The sequence below is a fragment of the Sorex fumeus genome, unplaced genomic scaffold (genome assembly GCF_029834395.1).
Source record: "Sorex fumeus unplaced genomic scaffold, SorFum_2.1 ptg000098l, whole genome shotgun sequence".
Classification (NCBI taxonomy): Eukaryota; Metazoa; Chordata; class Mammalia; order Eulipotyphla; family Soricidae; genus Sorex; species Sorex fumeus.
This window is the reverse complement of record NW_026606155.1, coordinates 25,912,094-25,932,962: the sequence shown is the minus strand read 5'-3', so window position 1 is coordinate 25,932,962 and position 20,869 is coordinate 25,912,094. Positions and strand designations below refer to the sequence as shown.

The 20,869-nt window shown below is 47.8% G+C and overlaps 1 protein-coding gene across 1 annotated transcript in view; it reads left to right on the top strand.

The window, feature by feature from the left end:
• The window catches only part of SUSD6 (sushi domain containing 6), a 91,176-nt gene that overhangs the window by 48,126 nt on the left and 22,181 nt on the right, over positions 1–20,869 (top strand). The window lies entirely within an intron of this gene.

Sequence of the window (20,869 nt, the reverse complement as noted above, 5' to 3'; positions counted from 1 at the left end):
CACTGTCTTCTCAAGCAGAGGTTAACTAATTGTGTGGTCCACGGACTGGTCCCTACCAAATGTCTAGATTTTTACATTGACTGCAAACTCGGGCTGGTTTTAGGTTTTTTAGTGTTTGGGAAAGATCAAAAGAATTATACAAAACATGTTTCAGTATGAAAAGAAAATAAAGTCTTCATGGAGTATAGCAGCATTTGTTGGTGTTTATATATATGTTTTATAAACATACTACACACATATATACGTCTGCTGTTGCTTTTGTGCTATCACGGCGGAGTAGAGCGGTTGTAATACAGAATGTATAGCCCCCCCCCCCCCCCCCGGCCTAAGCTATTTAGACTTTGAAACATTTGATCTCTGTAGACAAGTTTGCCATTCTCCTGAAGAAGTGGGGACTTGGTCTGCACATGAGGGGAATGACTGTCATTGCAGTGAGGATGGAGGGCTGGTGAGAGCTACAACTCGAGAGGCTGTGCGCTTGCCTAGAGGCTAGAGACCGCTAGCCATAGGGCCAGGACCTACCCCAGTGCCTCTGCTCTGCCACGACCGGCTTCTGGTACTACACTGGAGAGATTGCCCCTGCATGTGACCAGGCAGATGGAGTGGCAGAGCAACTGCTTTCCGTGTCAGAAGCCCGGGTGTGTTAGCTCCACTAAGCCTTGCTACCTCCCCCCACTCTCCTCTGAAGGGTTCCGCCCCTTCCTCCTACCACTCCCCACCCCATTTTCCAGCTGCCCACACCATTCCAACTTTCCATCCACAGTCTGCAGCCAATTATCAAGGACTGATGGTTCCAGGCCCTCTGGATAGAGGCATCATTATTATTCTTCTTCACTGTGGAAAATGTGTGACTGTAGTGTGGACTCAGACCAGGGTGGGAGCATTGACTTGGTGTTTTTTTGGTTTTTTTTTTCTTTCCCTCCCATGTGTGCAGAAAATTCTCCCTCCTCTGCTATCCCCATTCCCCAACTCTGTTCTGGTCCCCATTAAATACGTGTGGGCAGGGAAAGGGGTTTCACCGTTGCATCCATCCAGTGCAGCAGGTTGCTGACAGTATTCTTCCCACCCAGGAGTGGTTCATGGAGGAAGGAGGCAGCACTCTGGGGCCTAAACCCAGAGCACCCCTGTGTGGCCATTCTTGCTGTGAGCAGTCATGCCACACAAGCCAGCCGAGAACCCAAGACTCAGATCTTCTGAGCTTGAAGAAAGATGCTTTTTTTTTTATCTCCTGCATTTTCCCCTCCTATGGCTTTTTTCTTTTTTAAGTAAAATAGCCTTTTTTTTTTTGAGGTAGGATATTAATTCTGAAGGGATCACATGGTATAGAGAAGAGAGCGAGAGTGGCGAAGAAGTGGAGGAAAGGGGCCAAGCGATGAGAGAGAAATTACAAAGAGAAATTGTGCCACAGCGGAGGGCACAGGCAACCTGTGGGCACAGCACTCTAAAGTACAGGAGCCCCTCTTTTGCTCCCCAGAGTTGGGGTACATATGCTCCCAGACAGAGTACCTTCTTCCTGTACATTGTTGCTTTCTCTCATTACTGCTCTGGACGCTCATTTGAGAGGCATTTACCGATGAAGAACTGGTGAGACGCACAACATTCTGTTTGTTTTTGGCTTTGGACCACACTTGCTGGTGCTTTGGCCTTATTTATGACTTTGTGCTCAGGAACACTCGTGGCAGTGCTCAGGGGACTGCATGAGTTCTGCTAGCCCAGATTAAGTTTGTGTGTCCATGCAACTTCATGACTGGAGACTCTCCCTGGATGCTGTAAGTAGGCCACTTCTGGGGGCACTTCATCTGTAGCATCATGGCACTGCTCACAAGGAACATGGTCAGTCTTTGTCTTGGTCATGATCAGTCGAGTTTAGAAGAGAAACAGGTCTACAGATATGAAGAGGAGTTGGCAGTAGACTTATATCATATTTGGGGTGCAGTTTTCTTTCGGGGCGATTTCTACAGGTCAGAATTTGAGTTGGAGACGGTGTTAAAGAGGCAGTGGGGCCAGCACTCTCCCCCTGTTCCCCCCCTTTCTTGGTCATTTCTTCAGCAGAGATGGGAAACCTCATTAAATATTTTCTTTTTAGGAGTGGCAAAAAAAGAAGCATCTCATATTCTTCACACCAGGTCACAGCTTGCAATGGGGATATCAGAACTTAAGCTATTCTCGTACCACCCAACTTGCATTTCTCTTGACTCCAGAAGGGTTAGGATTGCAGTCAGCCCCTTCCTTCCCTTTCCCTGTGATCTCAGACACTCGCCATGTGACCTCAGGTAAATCACTTGACCTCATTGTGTCTCCTGTAAAACAGAAACAAGATCCTTAAGAATGTTAGGCCAGTGTTGTGTAGACTTATAAAAATGATTGGTAGGCACTTGACATATAAAATGAATGTTGCAAGGCCCAAATAATAACAACAGAGTTGGTATGTGACCTACCTTTGAGTCATGTTGGACAGATTTTACGTGGATGATACACCTTGCCGTCTTTGAAAAACAAAACTGAGGGCCAGGGAGATGACTCCAAGGACTGGAGCTGATACTTTGCATGTCAGAGACTGAGGTATACCACATGGTCCCCCAAGCACCACCAGGTACAACCTCTGAGCACTGCAACGAGAGTAGCACTGCCAGGTTTGGTTCCGTAAACCAGAATCAAAAACAAAAACAAAAATTGAGATAGGGTTATAGCTCAGACTTTGTACAGACTGCATGCGAGAGATCTGGGTTGTCCCCTGGCCCAGCATGGTCTCCTGAGCACTACCAGAAGTGATTCCCTAAGTGCCAGCCTACAAGTAACTCTTTAGCAATGCTAGGTATAGCCTACCCTCAAAAACAAAAACTGAAGAGTCATACTTTCTGGGTTTGGGAAGAAGGGATTGGGAGGAGTTATCACACTTCATTAGTTGAGGGAACATTGGTTTTTGAGGAATTCTTTTTGCCTTCCAGAAAGCTTATATAGTCTGATAATTACATAGTTTGGCAGTCTCAGCCCAACTGATTTGCTGACTCATATACAAAGCTTCTGAATATATTTATTGAAAAAAATGCAGTAATTTTTGCTTATTAAAATTCTTCTTCTTCAAATATTGCCATAGCACTTTCCACCATGCTAAATATCCCACTAGCACCGAAAGCAACTTGAAAGTAGCAGGGAAAGCAGTCTCATGCATTTCAATGAGACAGAAGGCCAGGTAGTTAATATTGATGGTAGAAAATGTTGAGAAACAAGGCAGGTGGTTGTGGCTCTAACCTTATCATTGCTGCTAGAGAAGATGCTGGCGGGTGACCTGGACCACCTAATCAGCTCTGAAGGGACCTGGCAGCAGATTATAGCCCTGAGCTGGGAGGAGCAGATGGGCAGGAGACCTGCATAGAGAGAGCATCATTGTTGATGGGCCAGGCTCCACACCACCTGGTCCATCCTCTCACCCGTGAGCTAGGAGGTCATGTTAGTGGCTTCTTACTTTACAAATGAGAAACTGAGGCTGAGAAAGACGCGTAATTTGCTCAGAGACATGTAGTCATAAGTGGCGAGGCTGGCGGAGATTTGTGTCCAGTCTCTGTCTCAGTTTGATGTTGGTGTCTGCTGAAGCTGTGCTACCTAGGCCGAGTGACCCTAGGCCTAGTGACGGGCTTCACAAAGGTATTTTTCTTGTGTTGCTCTACTAGTGCTCTCAGACCAACCTTCAGAGGATTATTTTGACAGAGGCAGAAAGACTCCCATCTGTGTTGGTTACCCTGCATTAAAGATTCCCAAGTCATCTCTGGGTTACCATGTTTTCCTCTGGTTGTTTCTGTTCTCCTCTACAATAGCTCTTGGTTGTTGAGTTCCCAGTGTAGGCAAGGTTTGCCAAGGTTTGTAGGTTTGCCAAGACAGTTCTATTCTTGGAAAGGAACAATAGGGACCACAGCAAATTGTTTGCTGAATGAGGATGTAGTTCCCAAAACATCCGCAGAGCATCTTCCTGTCAGCTGCAAGCCCTGCTGATGAAGTGATGTCATCTCTCTGTGGTGTAATTACCTGCGACTATAAAAAGACTTGGGGATTGTGGTAGGAGGTTGGATGGGTCATTATAGGGCTTGTCAAACCCTCGTGTCATGAAAAGACATTGAGAAATTACCTCCTGTGGGGTAATTGTGTCATATTTAGAACATTGCAAGCATATAGTACGAACCTTCCTCTGAAACTTTTGAACCGAAGAAATCAAAGTTTATCAAACCGGACACTTAGATAGGTCTTAACCAGGTTAAAGCTTTCACCAAAATGTAGGTTTAATCTGCTGAGCAAAGTTGCTCACTGCCCTGCCCCAACCCTCAAGCTTGGAGATTATCCTTTCTGCCCACCCGACTCTTTCTACACAAGGGGGTCACAGGGTGCTAATAAAAACAAAGACTCGGGAGTCCTTAGTTATTCTCGGTAGGTTTGCAGAACATCTCTTCCCATCACCCCCGACCTCTGGAGATTCCTTTTCCCTGTATCACTCCCGCATATGTCTGCATAGCCAGTCAGCTGCCTCTATTCAGGAAGACCTGAGCTGCTTACCTGCACTGTGACTGGGTCAGGAGTCACTTTGGCCTGTGGCATGTTGATTGGGCCCAAAAGGACAGTGGCATTTAATGACCGCCTTCCAGTGGTACGTAGTGAACAAGAAAGGTGCTGGTTGTGGTGCTGCCGAGGCTGAAGCGAACTAGTTCAGAGAGACTTGGTATTGGATTGTACTCTGGTTCTTGCATTCAGTTCATGCATATTGAAATGAATGAGGTTCGGTTTTGTTTTGTTTTGTTTTGTTTTGTTTTGTTGGGGGGAGCCATACCTGGCAGTGCTCAGGGCTTATTCCTGGCTCAGGTATCAAACCCGGGTCAGGCTGCGTGCAGAGCATATGCCCTACCTGATGTACTGTTGCCCCTAAATTAGAGTCTTGATATTCATGAGATATTGATGAAGTGCCCAATTCTTCGGTAGCACATGTTGGTATCCCACTTAGGAAGACGAGTAGAAAAGAGCAGTAATAGCCCTCTGCAGTAGTGGTGCTGAGGTAATCTCACAGGAAACCATTCCCTTCACTGAGGCCATCTGTTGGCATTTCAGAGCTGGGGTTCCTCAAAGCTACTAATACGTTAGGAAATTTTGGAGTCATTTTTGGAACTTTGACAGTATAAAGGGCCAGAGAGAGAACTGGACAGATTGGAGCACAGGTTTTGCATGTAGGAGGCCTGGTTTCAGTTCCCAGCACTGCATGGTGCCCTGAGCACTTGGGAACAACCCCTGGGCACTGAGCTGGAGGTGGTCCAAAGACATAAAAACTGAGGATGCCAAAGGTATGTTGTTTAAAAGACGTTATTTCTTTGTTTTCTTTTTCTTTTTCTTTCTTTTTCCTCATTATTTGTTTCTGGACCATACCCAGCAATGCTCTGAGCTTACTCCTGGCTCTGTGCTCATGGATCACTCCTTGCAGGGCTCAGGGGACCATATGTGGTTTGTGCCTTTAAAGCCAGCATCTTACCTGCTATCCTATTCTCCAGTCACTTCTTTCAATCTCCTACCTTCTTTTCATTTTTTTAGCACCATAGTAATCCTTTTTTTCCCTCCTATTCTAAGCTGTTTTTTTTTAATATAGTGTGTTTTCTTTCAAGCACCTTTTCCTGCGTATTCATTTGCTTCCCCAGAGATAGTTTTCCTGTTGTTTAACTTCTTTGACTTTTTAGCTTTTCCCTGGTTACAGATCTTTTAGAGTACAACTGTTGAACAATTAAAAAATTTGAGATGTAATGCAGGGAAAGAAACAGATTCTCTTGAAGGCATTTTATTTACATCACTTACCTTTTTTTTTTTAATTTGCAAATTGGAGCCAGAGAGAATGGTATATATAGGGATTAAAGGGCTTGGTTTGCATGTGGCAGACCCTGATTCTGTCCCCAGCACCACCTGGTCCCCAGGCTTCACTGTATATAGCTCTGGAGGTCCCTAAGCACTGCTGGGTGTGGACCCCGTTTGAGTCAGGTGATACCTGGCACTTACGCAGGACCCAAGTGGCACCACTTCTCAGGCCCTTGCATTTTACCATCACCATGGTTGACCAAGAATTTCTGAGAGAGGCCCTGAGTCTCCTGAGCCACCACGGGGAGACCCCTCTCCCATCAAAAGTAAATTTACAAAAGTATTTCAGATGTCTCAGGCCAAAAGGGGAAATGTGTTTCAGCAGTATGACCAAATGCAAGTAGGTATTTTTAAAAAATCCATAGTCTACGTTTTATGAGTAGTAAGAGACAGTGGATGAAATACAGAGTTCTTCATGGAGGAGGCCTGGTTTCAGTCCTTCTGTAGGATAGAGACAAACATGTCTTCATGAGTACCAAACATGTCCTCTGGGAAGAGGAAGTCGAAGTGACCAGTGTTTGTTGTCACTGGCTCTAGTCCTGAGTTCAGCCTTGTTGACACTGGCACTTTCTTTTAGGTGCATAAGAGAATGGCAGTGAGATTGTCACATACCAGGGAAGAACAGAGGGAGTACAAGGAACTGCCTGTCATTGTTTGCTAAGCACTGGTCTTGGCAGAGGGAGGTGTGGGGATGCTTTGGATGTTTCTATTTCCTCAGTTGATCTCTCCTTTTTGGTGGGTTTTGGTTTAGTTTGGTTTTGGTTTTTGGACCACACCTGGCCATGCTCAGAGGGGTTACTCCTGCTTTGCACTCAGAAATCACTCCTTGAGGGTTCAGGGGACCTTGTGGAATCCCGGAGATTGAACGCAGGTTAGCTGAATGCAAGACAAGTGCCCTACCTGCTGTATTCTCTCTCCAGCCCCACTTGATCTTCTTTAAAAAATAATAATAATAATTTTTGTTCAGGGTCCACACTGGCAATGCTCGGGGCTTATTTCTGCCTCCTCTCCCAAAAATCCCTCTTAGCAGGACTCAAGAGGCCTTGGGGGTGCTGGGGGTCAGAGCCAGGTGGGCATGTGCAAGGCAACTCACATTGGTCCCACCCTCTATACTATTTCTCCAGCCCATAATCTTAATGAAAGACCAACTGTAAAGGACCCAGGACTGCCTTGAACCAGTGCATCCTCACTGAAGTGCCTGGTCATTTGTGTGATTGCTCACAGTTGCTGATCAGTGCCCCTGGGCTGACTTTTTGGACTGTGTGGTTCTCTGCTTTATACCCTCCTACAATAGACTTCAGCCTCCAATCTTTGAGATCTCCTATCCACATGTCTGTCAGTTTTCATTCTTGATTTCATTGATAATTTGCACAGACTTTCCTTGGAACAGTAATAAAGTCCTTTTTTATGCTTTGCTCTAAGCAGGCCAGCCATCATCGTCCCAGGTGGCCCCGAGGAGCACATCCTGGGAAAGGGGCATTTTGAGGGATGGGAGAATATTGTGTAGGGATATGGTCAGTTCTGTAGACCTCAGTCCCGTGAAGCCCCCCTGCTGCTTTACAGTTTGTGGGTTTTGGTTTTGGAGCCAGCTCTATCTGATGGTGTTCAGGGACTACACCAAGCTCAGTGCTCAGATACTGTGCAATGCTGGGGATGGAACCCCAGCCCCAGTGTTCAAGGGAATTGAGAATTATGTAAAAGTGTCTTCCTGCTTCAGAGACAGCTGATAGGGCTTGTTTGTTCAAGGGTTTAGGGCCACAGCTGGTGATGATCAGGGGTTACCCTTGGTTCTGCACTCAGGAATCCCTCCTGGCAGGCTTGGGGATCCTATATGGGAAGCCAGAGATTGAACCCGGGTCGGCAGCGTGCAAGGCAAACCGCCTTGCCTACTGTGCTGTTGCTGAGGCCCCCGGTAGGCCTTTTTTTGCGGGGGAACAGACTGAGCAGATGGTTAAATGTTTTCGGCAGAGTCATGCCAACACTCAACCTACTGAGGATCTTGGACCACTCTCAGTATTTCCTTAGGTGATGAGGAGGGGAAGAATGACCTGATTGACAGTGATACGGGAAAATGCATGTGAAAACCATAAAACCATAGTGAGTGAGAGCGGAGGTGGGGCAGGGCGCCCAGATGGGTTTGATTTCTCTTGCTTTCCCACTAGCTTTGTCGCCACAGCTCCCGCTCTCTCTGTCTCTTAAGAGGACGCCTTTGTCAAGCCTTTTCTCAACTTCCTGTTTCTGTGACTGGAATCCTGCCCCCTGTACTTCTCTAATCCTTCAAGAGCCCATTTCATAGATGTCTCCTCTGTAGGATAGAGCCCATCCCCTGGCCATGGATTTAATATTGACTGAAGGAGGAGGCTTTGTGTGTTATTTCTTGAATGCAGTTGGCAGGCGCTCCCAGTGTTAATCCTGTTCTCTTTGGAGACTGTCAGAAAAGTTTTCCTGTGAGCAGGATTTCGATTCCTAAAAGTCTTGTCTTTGATGTGAAGAGATTGGTTAACTCATTAAGACTTTGGGAATTGCAGCAGAGGAGAAGCTGAACCCTTTGTTCTGCAGATCATGACACACAATCCAATATACTTGCTCTAAGGAGAGATTGGGTTTAATGTTTCCACTAGTGGCACTAACTTATTTAGCGAGTATATGTTGATATTAGTTGGGCGTAGAGAGCAGCTGAAGATAATGCTTGTGCAGAGCCTTCCAGGGCTTTCTGAGACCAGGTATAGGATCCTGGATCCTGGTGGGGATCACTACACGTACTTTGATCCTCATGTCAAGCCTGAGAGCCTGAGAGAGGAGGGTGGCTGCAGCCATGGGCAGTGTTATAGGCCAGGAGAAATGCAGAGCCACTGGCCTAGAACTCTGATTTATTGTGTAAGTATGTGTGTGTGTGTGTGTGTGTGTGATTCTAGCCGAATGCCAAGTCCGTGCCAGCAACTGAAATACATTAATTGTGTTATGAAAACATGCTGTGCCTCAGGAAGCCATAACTCTCTGCTGGAATTCCCTTTGCACGGGCTTCTGATTCAGGGGGGCTTATCATGGAAGGCTTCTCAGAGGCAGAGATGTCTACAGCAAGTAGGAGCTCGCAAGCACTGGGGATCAGATGGCACAGGCAGGTGGAGAATGAAGTCTGTTTCAGGCCGGAGTCATCGTACAGCAGGCAGGGCACATGGCCTTGCATGCTGTCCACCGAGGCTCGATCCCTGGCATCCCATACGGTCCCCTGAGCTTCTCCAGGAGTGATCCCTGAGCACAGAGTGAGGAGTATGCCCTGAGCACTGTCGGGTGTGGTCCAACCAGCCCCCCTCCCCCAATAAATAATACATAAAAGAATTCTAGTTGGCCAGACAACCGGTTGGCTGATGGGAGTCTTCCAGGTTGTATGCTTTTAAGCAGTTCTCACATAAGTGACACTGGGGTGATGACATGCAGGATTGTGGTGCCACCATGGTGGTTACTGTGCATATGCGCATCACACAGAGGGCAGCCTCGGGAAGGAAAGGGAGCCACGAGGCTTCTCTGCTCACTCTGGTACTTCCTGCCTTTGCTGTGCATCTTGTTGCTTCTGTTGAAACTTGAGGACTCCGGGATACTGAGTCTGCCACATTGGCTTGCCATCTTACCCTGGTGCCACATAATGTTTGCAACTGGAGGCGGGAATGGGGCTCAAAAAGAAAAGTTGGGGCCAGAGCAATAGCACAGTGGGTAGGGTGTTTGCCTTGCACGTGGCAGACCCCGGTTCAATCCCCGGCATCCCATATATTCCCCCCAGCACCGCCAGGAGTAATTCCTGAGTGCAGAGGCAGGAGTAACCCCTGAGCATCTCTGGGTGTGACCCAAAAAGCAAAACAAAACCACATTGTATGACTGAAATTCAATCATGAACAGCTTTGCAACTATGTATCTCATGGTGATTCAATTAAAAATAGATGCAGAAAAGAAAAGTTAAGTTTGAAGGCTTGCCTTAGCTGAGACTTCAGCAGCTCTAGCTGAACATCTCCAAAGCACTGTTAGCTGGGGAGTCACTAGAGTCGGGGATGAGGGGCTGCCGGTGGAGCTAGGTGCCTTTCTTTGCTGGCTTGTCAGAACGGGAGGAGGGGGCATGGCTGAAGCCCCCAGTTACTGGAATAAGGGACTTGGAGATGCTGGTGGGAGGGTGTTGTGAGAGAAGAATGGCAGTGGGAACAGGTGATATCCACCCCCGAGGCTTGAGAAGAGGGTCACTGAGGACAGGCTCCCAGAATCCTCTCTTCGTGCCCTTCATCCTTGCCTCAGCCTTCCCGAGAACTTCTGACAAGGCGTCCTTGTCACCGCCAGTCTGCCTCGCCCTTTCCCCCTCCCCCCCATCCCGCCGTGGCTCTTAGGCCTCCCACACTTGGCATGGGGAGGCTGGAGAGGGGGCGGTGGGAGGCTTCTCCTCTTTAGTTGGGGAAGGGAGGGCCTGAAGGAACTATTGGCATTCAGGCCTGTGACTGAATTCCAGGACTTGGCTTGGCTGCCTTGGGTCCTGGGGGAGTGAGGTGGGGTTTGGAGCTGTTGGGGTGGGAGCTGTGGTTGGTGTGGGGGTGCACTTCCAGCAGGGACTGGCTCGGTTTTCTCTAGAGCGGCTTTCAGCAGAGGAGTCCAGACCTCTCCCTCTTGCTCTTAGTGCTTTGTGAGGCCGCTTGGAAACTTGGTGGTGCCTCTCCGTGACATTCAGAAATTCAGTCTCCAGTAGTGACTGAGCGTGGCCTCTCAGGAATTAAGCAGGCAGGGTTCTTGCCTTGCTCACCGCCAGCCCGGGTTTGCTCCCTGGCACCAGTTAGAGTCCCCTGAACATCGCCATGAGTGATTTCCAAGCACAGCTGGCTGTGGTCCAAAAATAGGGACAGGGATCGGAGTGGGGGTGGGGGAGGAAGATGGTGAGTGGATTCAGTGAGGTGATACATGTCCAAGTAGTGGGTAAGCACAGAAGTGTTTCAGTGGATAGTATTGCTATGAAGTGCCTCCTTTAAAAAAAAAAGTCAGCATCTCTTCTCTTTTGTTCAAGCACTTGATCAGAACTTACTTCATCCCTGGGCAGGAGACTGGCATTCAGTGGCCCCCTTTGTATACAAGATAAAACCAGAGTTCCCACCAGGCCCCCAGATCTTGATTAAGTGTAAATCTGTGGAACCTAAATCTAGAGCTTGGATTTCCTAGTGTCAGATCGCCGCATTCCTGACACTGAAGAAGGTGCCAAGAGAAAGAGACGGGGCGTCAAGAGAATTACCCCCCACAGATCATGGCCACATTGGACAGATCAGGATTTTGAGACCTAGAAATCTGGTGTGCATTTTCCTGTGAGCAGCTGCAGAGTTTCCCTTGGGGATGAGGGCTTGGCGTTAGCGAGAGAAGCAGAAGGCCAGTTGGAGGTTTGGAGCACAGAGAAGCAGAGAGGGAGGGAGCTGTCTAGGTTCTTTGTTGCATTTCAGAGCTGGTGGGGCTGAGGGGACAGAAGCAGGGAGTGGGCTTCAGGAACTTCCATTGTGTCTGTCCCCAGCGAGGTGGACTTTCAATCGAGGCTCCCAAAGTCTCTGGGCTGGTTCCCGGATAGTGCCATCCTCACTGTGTCCCGCTTTGCACTAGGTTTTCCCTGGGCTCAGAAGAAGGATGTCCAAAGTTAGGAAGATCCCCTTCCCCTGAGTAGCATTTGTGTGGGCCCCCTGGCTTGAAAGTTTTGAAGGCATTCAGGAGTGCTAGTTAAGAGTCACATACTTGTGGGGAGAACTAACAGGCTGAACCTTCTTTTGGTTTTGTGCTCTGCTGGGCTTCATATTTGAACGTGTGGAAGACTCCTCTAGGGGGATTCGTGAAACAGATGGCACGGCCCCATCACAAGATCCAGAGCTTGTGGTCTGGGAGATCTAACGTGAGGGCTGAGAATTTGCTTTCCTTTTAAGAGTTTAAGTTGCTGGAGTGGGGGCCGCACACTTTGGTGTGAATAAGCCCATCACACCCTTTCCAGGGCAAATTTTGTAACTCAACAGTGGGGAGAGAGTTAATGCAGAAACAGGATCCTGCAGAAATAGACTGCTCCAGTGTAATTTGAGAAGATGGAAAAGGTTAAAAGGCAGGTGTTGGTTGGTTCACCTCTTGCCTTCTGCGTGTGTGTCTAAGACAGAGAGAGAGAGAGAGAGAACACGTGAGAAAGCACCATCAGCTGACAGGTTTGTAGATGGCAGACTCTTGTCCTCAAAGTAACCATCTCTTCTTCTTGGCTCAATAAGTTTTATGGAGAGAGAGACCAGGGAAGCACACTTGACAGAAGGGTGGGTTACAAGCTGGCGGGCGCCACGATGATCAATAAATTCATTCAGGGCGGATTCCCTGGAGCCCACTTCCTGTGTGACTGCAGACTGAGGCTTCTAATGAAGGTTTCTGGCCTCAGCTCCTTTAGGACACGATAACGGAACCATTCACCACATTTCCAACCATCCCTGGCCAGCAGGCAGGTTTTCTGTTTTCTCATATTGAATTCAGCTCCCGATGTCTCTGGGCCAGCCACAGGATTTGCCGGAAGATGGTTTTGAAAAGACCCTAGTGAATCTGTGTGGGAGCTCTTCAGTCTTTTTCCTCTTCTTCCCACTTTGTTTAGAGTAACTATGAGTTACAGAATGTTTTCACTGATGTAGAGGAGTTTGCTGTTCTTCAGATTGAATATGACCCTGTTTTCATCTTTTATTTCCTGCTGTTTATATTGGCAGGCACAAGATCTCCTGGCTTGGAGAGAATTAGCAAGTTCTGCCTTAGCACTTCCTGCCTCAGAACCTATGTCTGGCCTTGTCTCCAACCTGTCTGGAGGGGCCAACAGAAGATTTCCCTGCCCGGTTAATTGTTACTTATCCCCTCTCATCCTGCCGGGGCTGCTGTCAGGCAGCTTAAGCACAGGCTAGCCTAAGGTGTTCACTGAAACAGGGAAAGATTAAGTTTGATAAAATTCACTTTCAAGTGAAATCACCAGACTTTTTGATGATTTTATTAATTTCCTCCCTTCTGAACATCCTCCTCTTAGCAATAATTGGAAATCCTTACAGTTTCTCTTCCTCCTCCTCCTCCTCCCCTGACACTACCTGGTTTCAGTCTGAAGTGACTGAATATTGTATTCTTTTTCCTTTATTGGAAGTGCTTATTGAAGGAGATTTTAATGACACTTTGACAGTGCTTTCAGAAACTGAGGCTGTTTGTGTGTTATTTTTGTTTTGTTTGTTTGTTTGTTTTGGCTACACCCCTTGATGCTTGGGGCTTACTCCTAGCTCTACACTCAGGAATTACTCGTAGCAGTGCAAGACTATATGGGATGCCAGGTATCCAGCCCAGGTCAGCCACCTGCAGTGCTGTGCCCTGCCCACTGTACTGTCTCTCCAGAGGGCCCCTCCCCCCCCGTGTGTGTGTGTGTGTGTATGTATGTGTGTGTGTGAACTCCTGACTTATGTATGCACTGGGCCCTCTGCCACATGCTGGGGTCCTCGTAGTCTGTTTGGGGTAAAAAAAAAAGACAGAGGACATCTTTGTTCTCTTTGAGTGGTTCGATTCTGAATGCTCTTAGAAGATAATCAATCCCGATATCATCCAGGAAGGCTTCCAGAGGAGCTGACGCTTGGGATAAAGTGGCAGTTTTACACTGGGCCGAATCCCAGTCAAGGGAGAGTTGGAAAGGGACTTTTGGGTCAGTATTTACTATTGGCCTGCAACTCTAGGAGTAGACAGAAGGTGTGGTGAGGTCTGGTTCCTTCTTGAGACTCAGAAGGCAGCCTCTTGTGGGGTGATGCTGCCCCACCTTTGCCGAGCTCTTAAAATGAGCTTCATATATCCTGGGCCCACAAAGACCCATTCAGTCAGCCTGGGGTACAGTCCCAAAATCTGCATTCTTTAAAAGTTTGTTCTCCTTCCCAAAGAGAACAGGGGAACAAGGAACGCGAGAACAAGGGAAGCGGTTTCAGGTGTTTTCTTTCAGGGACCCTCACCTCCCGCAGGTGCTGGCCACCCACACTTTGAGAAACTCTCTGACTGTAGAGAAGTTTGGTCCTTCAGTTTTGCAAGGAACCACTTGACCCCAGGGCCACCAGAGGCCCCTGTCCTGTGCAGTTATTTAGTGTTTAGGAGAAACTGGAGAGGAATGGGAGGAGCAATTGCTCACAGTGAATGTTGATGGATCGCAGGTAGTTCGTTCTGGCAGTACCTTGATGAAGACTGGTGAGTACCTTGATGAAGACCAGTGATGGGACTCTTGTGCCTGAGTTCCTTGAAAACAGAGTCCCCAGATTCATTTGGCTCACTCCCCTTGTCAGGAAGAAAAAATAAGAATCACTGTGTTTCCTGGGAATTATCTTCTTTAATGGAACAACCAGAAACAAAGTTAGACCTGAGGCTACTGCCACCTCTGGCCTTGTTTGGTGCTGGGTGTGGACAAGGGCAGTTGAATGACACCCATTTTGGGAAACTTGGGTCACATCTGACTGTGCTCAGGGCTTACTCCTGCCTCTGTGCTCAGTGATCGCTCCTGGCGGGGTGTGGAATGGGGTGGGGACCATTTGGGGTACTGGGGATCAAACCCAGGAAAGCTGTGTGCAAGGCCAAGTACCTTAACTGCTGTGTTATCTTTTCCAAGCCAACACTGGTAAATACTGATGCAAGATGTAGATTAGTAAATTTGCTCCTGCAAATAAAAACAGTAATAACCACTGCTATTTTCTGATATCACGTTCATCAAGCTTTTTCTTTCTGAAAGAAGTTTTATTTTTCTTAAATTCTTTCCTGGGTAAACTTAGGAAAAATAGGTGTTTTGTTTGTTTCTAAGAGTTTGGAGCTACTTCTGATTTGGTATTTATGGTCCCCCCCACCCCCCCCGCTTGGGGACCAGGCGGTTCTGGGGATTGAACCAAGGCCCACGACATGTGAAACATGTACAGTAGCCCTTGAACTGTCTTCTGGCATTTATATTTATATAAAATGGGCATTTATATTTCCTTCTAGAAGTTTTCAAATGTATTTCTGTAGGTTTCAATTTCCAGACCATTTGAGCCATTAGAAATCATTTTTCCAAATTTTATTCCTTCTAAAAAAACATGTATTTAGAGACTGGAGAGATAGTACAGGGGTTAAGTGGCTTACCTTGCATATTGCTGATTCTGGTTTGATCCCAGAACTGCTTTTGGTCCCCTGAAGCTCCGTAGTAAACTCTGAGTACTATTAAGTGTAGCCATATCCTCCGCTCTCCTCAAAAAAAAAAAAAAAAAAGCCCAGCCAAACATATATATAGCCTGAATGGAATATTTTCCACATCTGTCCTTCTAATAGCTTTTCCAGGCCTTGCTTATGCTGCGCTTTCCATCTCAAATGTTGTTCTTCATTTGTTGGAAAATGTGTTTATTCTCAACCCCCATGGAACTCAAGTATGAATTCTAAGAGGAGGCTTTTACTCTCCTCAACCTTCCCAGAGTGATGGCTGTGCTGGAGTGACTAGTACAGCAGGCAGGGCACTTGGCTTGCACGCCGCTGACCCCATCTGGTCCCCTGAGCCTGCCAGGAGTGAGCCCTGAACAGAGTCAGGAGTCAGCCCTGAGCACTGATGGGTGTGGCCGACAAAAATGAAAAGTGAGGACTCAGCATTCATTTCTACTAGTCTTTGTTCTACTTGTGGTTTTCAGGGACAGCTGCTGCGTCTCCACCCTTTGGCCACAGGATCCTCCCTCATAAAGTGTATTTACAGGATTGGCCTCTGTGGTGTTACAGCTAGTTCTTTAGTAGTTCCAAAAAAGAGGATATTTGAGGTTTTTTGCCTTTAAGGATTGATGTGAACACCGTAACAAATTGTCTTCATACCTTCCCTACAGAAGGAATACGCTGAACCGACAGATGGAAAAACCTACTCATTCATTTCCCTACCACCAATCCATTTATTGCTCACTTTGAAAAACAATAAATTGACATTTAGTTTTAATTGACGCATTTTAATAGTGGGCATGAATTACATTTACACGTCAGTGCTTCCAGCAGTAAGGTCTGACTTGGGCTGAGAATTCTGCCTGGCGGATGGGGCTATTTCTCCCATTTAGTCATTCTCTCCTGCCCTCCCCTCCTGTGGCCTAAAAAATATAAGAAATAGAGGAGTCTGTTAAGAGAGGTAAAGTAAAGGCCCTCCCGTTGTTCGTTGATTTGCTCGAGTGGGCCCAGTAACGTCTCCATCGGAGACTTTGTTGTTACTGTGTTTGGCATATCGAATGTGTCACGGGGAGCTTGCCAGGCTCTGCCGTGCGGGCGAGATACTCTCGGTAGCTTGCCGGGCTCTCCGAGAGGGGCGGAGGAATCAAGCTCGGGTCGGCCATGTTTGCTGCGTGCAAGGCAAACGCCCTACCGCTGTGCTATTGCTCCGTAAGCAGATTAATTCCCCCCCCCCCCCCCCGGAAAGAATTATATTATCAGGAACTCAAATAGGTGCTGAGGAGAAGGCCTCCTGCTTGTAAAATGGTCCACTGAGTGGTGCAGTAAGAGCTGGGGTAGGGAGCTGATGGGGGGAGGCCATGGAAGTGAGAGCCAGGGACATTCTGCATATCATGCTCTAGCTTAGTGTTCCCTCCCTCCCTCCCTCCCTCCCTCCCTCTTCCTATTCTTCCCTGTTTTTCCCTCCCTCTCTTCCTACCTCCCTCCTTCCCCTCCTGCCTCCCTCCTTCTTAGGGGTCACTCCTGGCAGGGCTCAGGGTACCATATGGAGTGCTAGGATTGTCTGCATATAAAGCAAGCGCCCTCCCTCCGCTGCTGTTGCTCCCGCCCAAGCAAGAGTTCATTTTCTTTGGCAGCTGGTTTATATCCTTTTTACTAGATCTTGAGAATGGTCACCAGAAGGCAGAGGTGGGGAAAAAAGAGTAAAACAGCAGAAAGGGAAGAAGCTCTGGGGGCCAGAGCTGTAGTTCGGCCAGTTAGGGTACTTGCCTTGCACACAGCTGACCCAGGATTAATCCCTGGCACCACAGATGGTCTCCAGAGCACCTCCAGGAATAATTCCCTGGGTGCAGAGTTGGGAGTGACCTCTGATGATCCCTGAGTGTGGTCCAGAAACTGGGGGGGAAAAGTAAGGGGGAAGAAGCTCCTGTCACAGGTGTGGGCAAAACTAGGATTGTTGTTGGAGATCTGTTGCAGATCTTCATCCCAATTTGTGTAAACTGTCAAGGGCAAACAAATACTCTCATTCAGGAGAAGAGCCTTAGGCCAGAGTGAAGTAAGATTGGACATTGATCAGTGCCATTGATACTCTCTGTGAAAGCATCAAACCTGATGTTCATGGATAGGAGGGATTTCTTTCTATGTATAATACTTTCTTATTTTACTTTGAGAATACAACTGATGTTGCCATAATATTTAATTAGTAGTTTTTTTTTTAATGAAAAAGTAAAAAGAAATCTTGCAGATGAACCAAATGATAGGAATTTTCTTCCTACCTCAGTTTGTCTACATAGTCTCTCCTCTGAAACTCAGAACTCTGGAGTATCCGAGGTAAAGAATTCCAAACCAAATGTAGGAATACAGAATCATTGCCACCACCAATATTTCGGGGTCAGTTTTGCATAAGTGTTTTTTTTTAACATTCCTAATGGAGTTGCTTTGTGCACTTATTTTTAAATAGCACAATATATGTGTTGTATCTGTTGCTGGTATATGTGAAATACGAGCACATTCTCGGCTCGGCTTTTTTAGGATCACATCTGTTGTTTAAGGCAGTGTGCTTCAACTACCAGTTCTCAGACCAGTATATGAACTGGTGCCGGCTTGCAGGCAGAAGATGGGGTGAAAAGCTGCTGGTTTAGGGCGTATAAGAGAAGGGCTATGGGGTGCCAAGCAGCACTTGGGCAGTGCAGAATGAAGCATGTGGTGGGAGCTCCATCTCTGCAAAACACAGAGTTCTAATCTGACCATGCGGTAACATGTTCCTCCCCCCGCAGCGCTGGCCTCCTCGTCCCACTCTGCCGGCTCCTTCGCCAAGAGTGAAGAGTCGGGATGTTAAATCTTTTCTGCCCTGGCAGGGAAGCAGCTTTGTTTTCCAAGAAGCCTTTCTGTACTGGGGGGATTTTTTACTTTTCTTTTATGGGAAGTTGCTTCATCATTTCCCAAAAATACACATCTCTTGTTTAAACAGAGTGCCCTTGAAGGGCTTCGGAGCCTGAAGGAGGGGTGTGGGTATTGTGAAATCCTTCCCTTCGTGCTTTGATGCAAGCTGAAATGTTCTCTGTCTCCAGGCAGAAGTCTGAGTTTGCCAGGACTGGATTCAGGGGGTGGGAGCGTGTAGGAGGGAAGAGAGATTCTCCGGGAAGCCAGAACTGGGATCTGTTTAGGCCTCTAGTCGGTCCACGTTGTGAGGAGTGTTAGCCCTTCAGAGACAGGCTCCAAAGCCTGAGTCCAGTGACTCAAATGGGGCTCCTGTCACAAATGTGACATTCCCTGTCCAAAAGGTGGCGTTCCCACTTGAGCTCATGCAGCTGCTCACATGGAGGATGGGGGAGTAGGAAAAAGTATGTCACTGTGTACAGGAGGATTGTCCACCCTGGCTGTGCATTAGGAGTTGGGTTTGAGTTAAGGGAGGAAGTGAAGGGTTAAGGAAAGGGGAAGTCAGAAGAGTTATGGGGCCAGTTCTGAGGCCACGATTGTGACTGAGGAAGGCCAGTGGGATTTGATGTTGGAGAAATGGGAGAAGCCAATTTGTGGAGTCTAGCATGCTCAGCAGAAACAAACTTGCTGAAAGATACTGGCAGTCCTTTTGAAAATTCTTAAGAGAGCATATCTTTAGGGAAAGTGGGGGATGACTTGGTGGGGAGATTAGCTCACCAGAGTAAATAGGACATAGGCCTTGAGGTCAGTAAGAAGAGGGGCCCCACGTTCGTCCATATTCTTGGGAGAAAGTCGTGCTGTATGTATGGGGAGTGAAGAGAAGAAGGCTGCTTCTGTCTGTGGGAGTGTGGGTTCGTGGTGCCTGTGTCCGTGGCCTCCTGCAGCCTGACACAGCAGCTGGGGCCATCAAGCAGCTGCAGGACTTGCTCTCTGGAGATGAGCTCCCCAGGTGGCCCTGGCGGGGCGTCCTGCCTCATGTGTGGCATGAGACCTCCTCTGGTTGGGTATTTCTGAATGTGAATGGCCATGGAGTACTGCGTGGAGCCAAGAGACACCATCCTGCTCTTGCCAGATCATCAGTAACAGATGGCTATGTACCAAACTCCTGTCAGTTCCCAGTGATCTTACCTTGCACGGTACCCCTTTAGCAGGTCTATACGAAGAGAACTTTGTATCATAAATAAAATTAAGGAGAACCCGCCAACAACTGCTCTTTATAGATTCTCTCTCTCTTTCACTTCTTGGGGGCTGTTTGGGGGCGACGTCTGGCTCCATGCTGGGCCTCTCCTGGCTCTGTGGACAGGAGCCATGCCGTGGCTTTGTTGAGGGAGCTTAAGCAGCGCCGGAATTTGAACCATTATCGCTACCACAGCCACATGCAAGGCAAGTGCCTTCACCTCTCTACTATGTCTCCAACTCATAACAGATTCTCTTAAGATAAACTTGTTGATATTTTTGTCAGTGAAAACAGGCATAAACAAGTTATGCCTATTACAGGTGCCATCAGTTTTCAGGAGGAGGGAAAACTAAATGATTAAGTAAGATTCACAGTTCTCTGAAGCCAGAAAATGAATGACAATTCCTTTTTGGGAGATGGGGGGGCAGATTACGGGAGGGTTGAACACAGCAGTGCTCAGGGGTGACTCCTGGTGGAGCTTGGGGCACCATATTTATCGAATCAGGGTCAGCCATGTGCACGACAAGTGGTGTGCTCTCTCCAGCCCCGGAGTGACAATTTTAATAGCAGCTGCTGTGTTTTGACTAGTCTGCCACTCTCAGTTGACCTATCCCAAGCTCCCTGGCACAGTCCCAAGACATAAGGAGAGTGGAAAGGTGGGATTTGCAGGCTTGAGAAGTGAGCAGCTTCTCCTTGTGATGCCGGAGGGGGCGTAGGCCCAGCAGATGTTCCATCACCCACCATGCCTGATCACAGAGGGATGTGGTGTGAAGGCTGCAGGAGAGGTGCAAGAGGGAGCACCAATGCTTGGAGCTTGGAGCCCTTAGCTTTTGATTGATGTTACTGCCTTTAGGTAACAAAGCTTTCTTGCCTATTTCTGGAAAGCTCTGAGGCCCCAGATAACTCTGATCGAGAATGCTGCTAACTAAGCTTCTAAAACTGTTCTGTGCAATATACATTGTTCTAGTTGAGTGATAGGATGGTGCGCGGAGCGGAGCTCCCTTTGCAGTGGCTCAGCCCCTGGGGAGCGGAGCCTGGATGGGAAGGTCCAGGGGAAGATCCAGGGGCCGGTTTGGAGAGAAAGCAGTAGGCCTGAGCTCACAATCAGTTCCTTCTTTAGTTTCCGAGGTTTGTGGTTTCATCTAGCTTTGCAGAAGGGCCTCATGTACAAATGGACTTAACTCCAGCTGACACTGTCCACCTGAGCAAAGTGCATGGGACACTCTGATTCAGTTTCCTGACTGGGGAGGGAACGATTAGCATGATTCCACTATAAGGGCTGACCAGACCTCTGCGAATGCTTGATCCTGAGTGTGTGTGTGAGAGACGAACCTTTTCCATCCATACAGCTTAGAGGCTGGGGAAACCCAGAATGACTTGTCATCCTGAGTAACAGGCCGGTGGCAGGTGCCAACTGGTTTCACTCTCTGAACAGTGCAGATACCTGCACTCTGGCTGCAGGCCTGACTTCTTTGCAAAATGCAGGTGTGTGTCTGGTGCCGGGTGCCAGGGATCCTTGGTCCTGGCCGTGTTCCTTATTTGTATCTGGACCCAGCTAAGACTGTATTTCTCTCTGGGTTTGCCAGGTAATTGTGGGCCTTTGGAGCTAGCAAGAAGAATGCAAATTCACTGCCTTGTGTTGTGAGGTAGTTCTGAAGCAGGGCCTAGTGGTCAGATTCTAAGCGT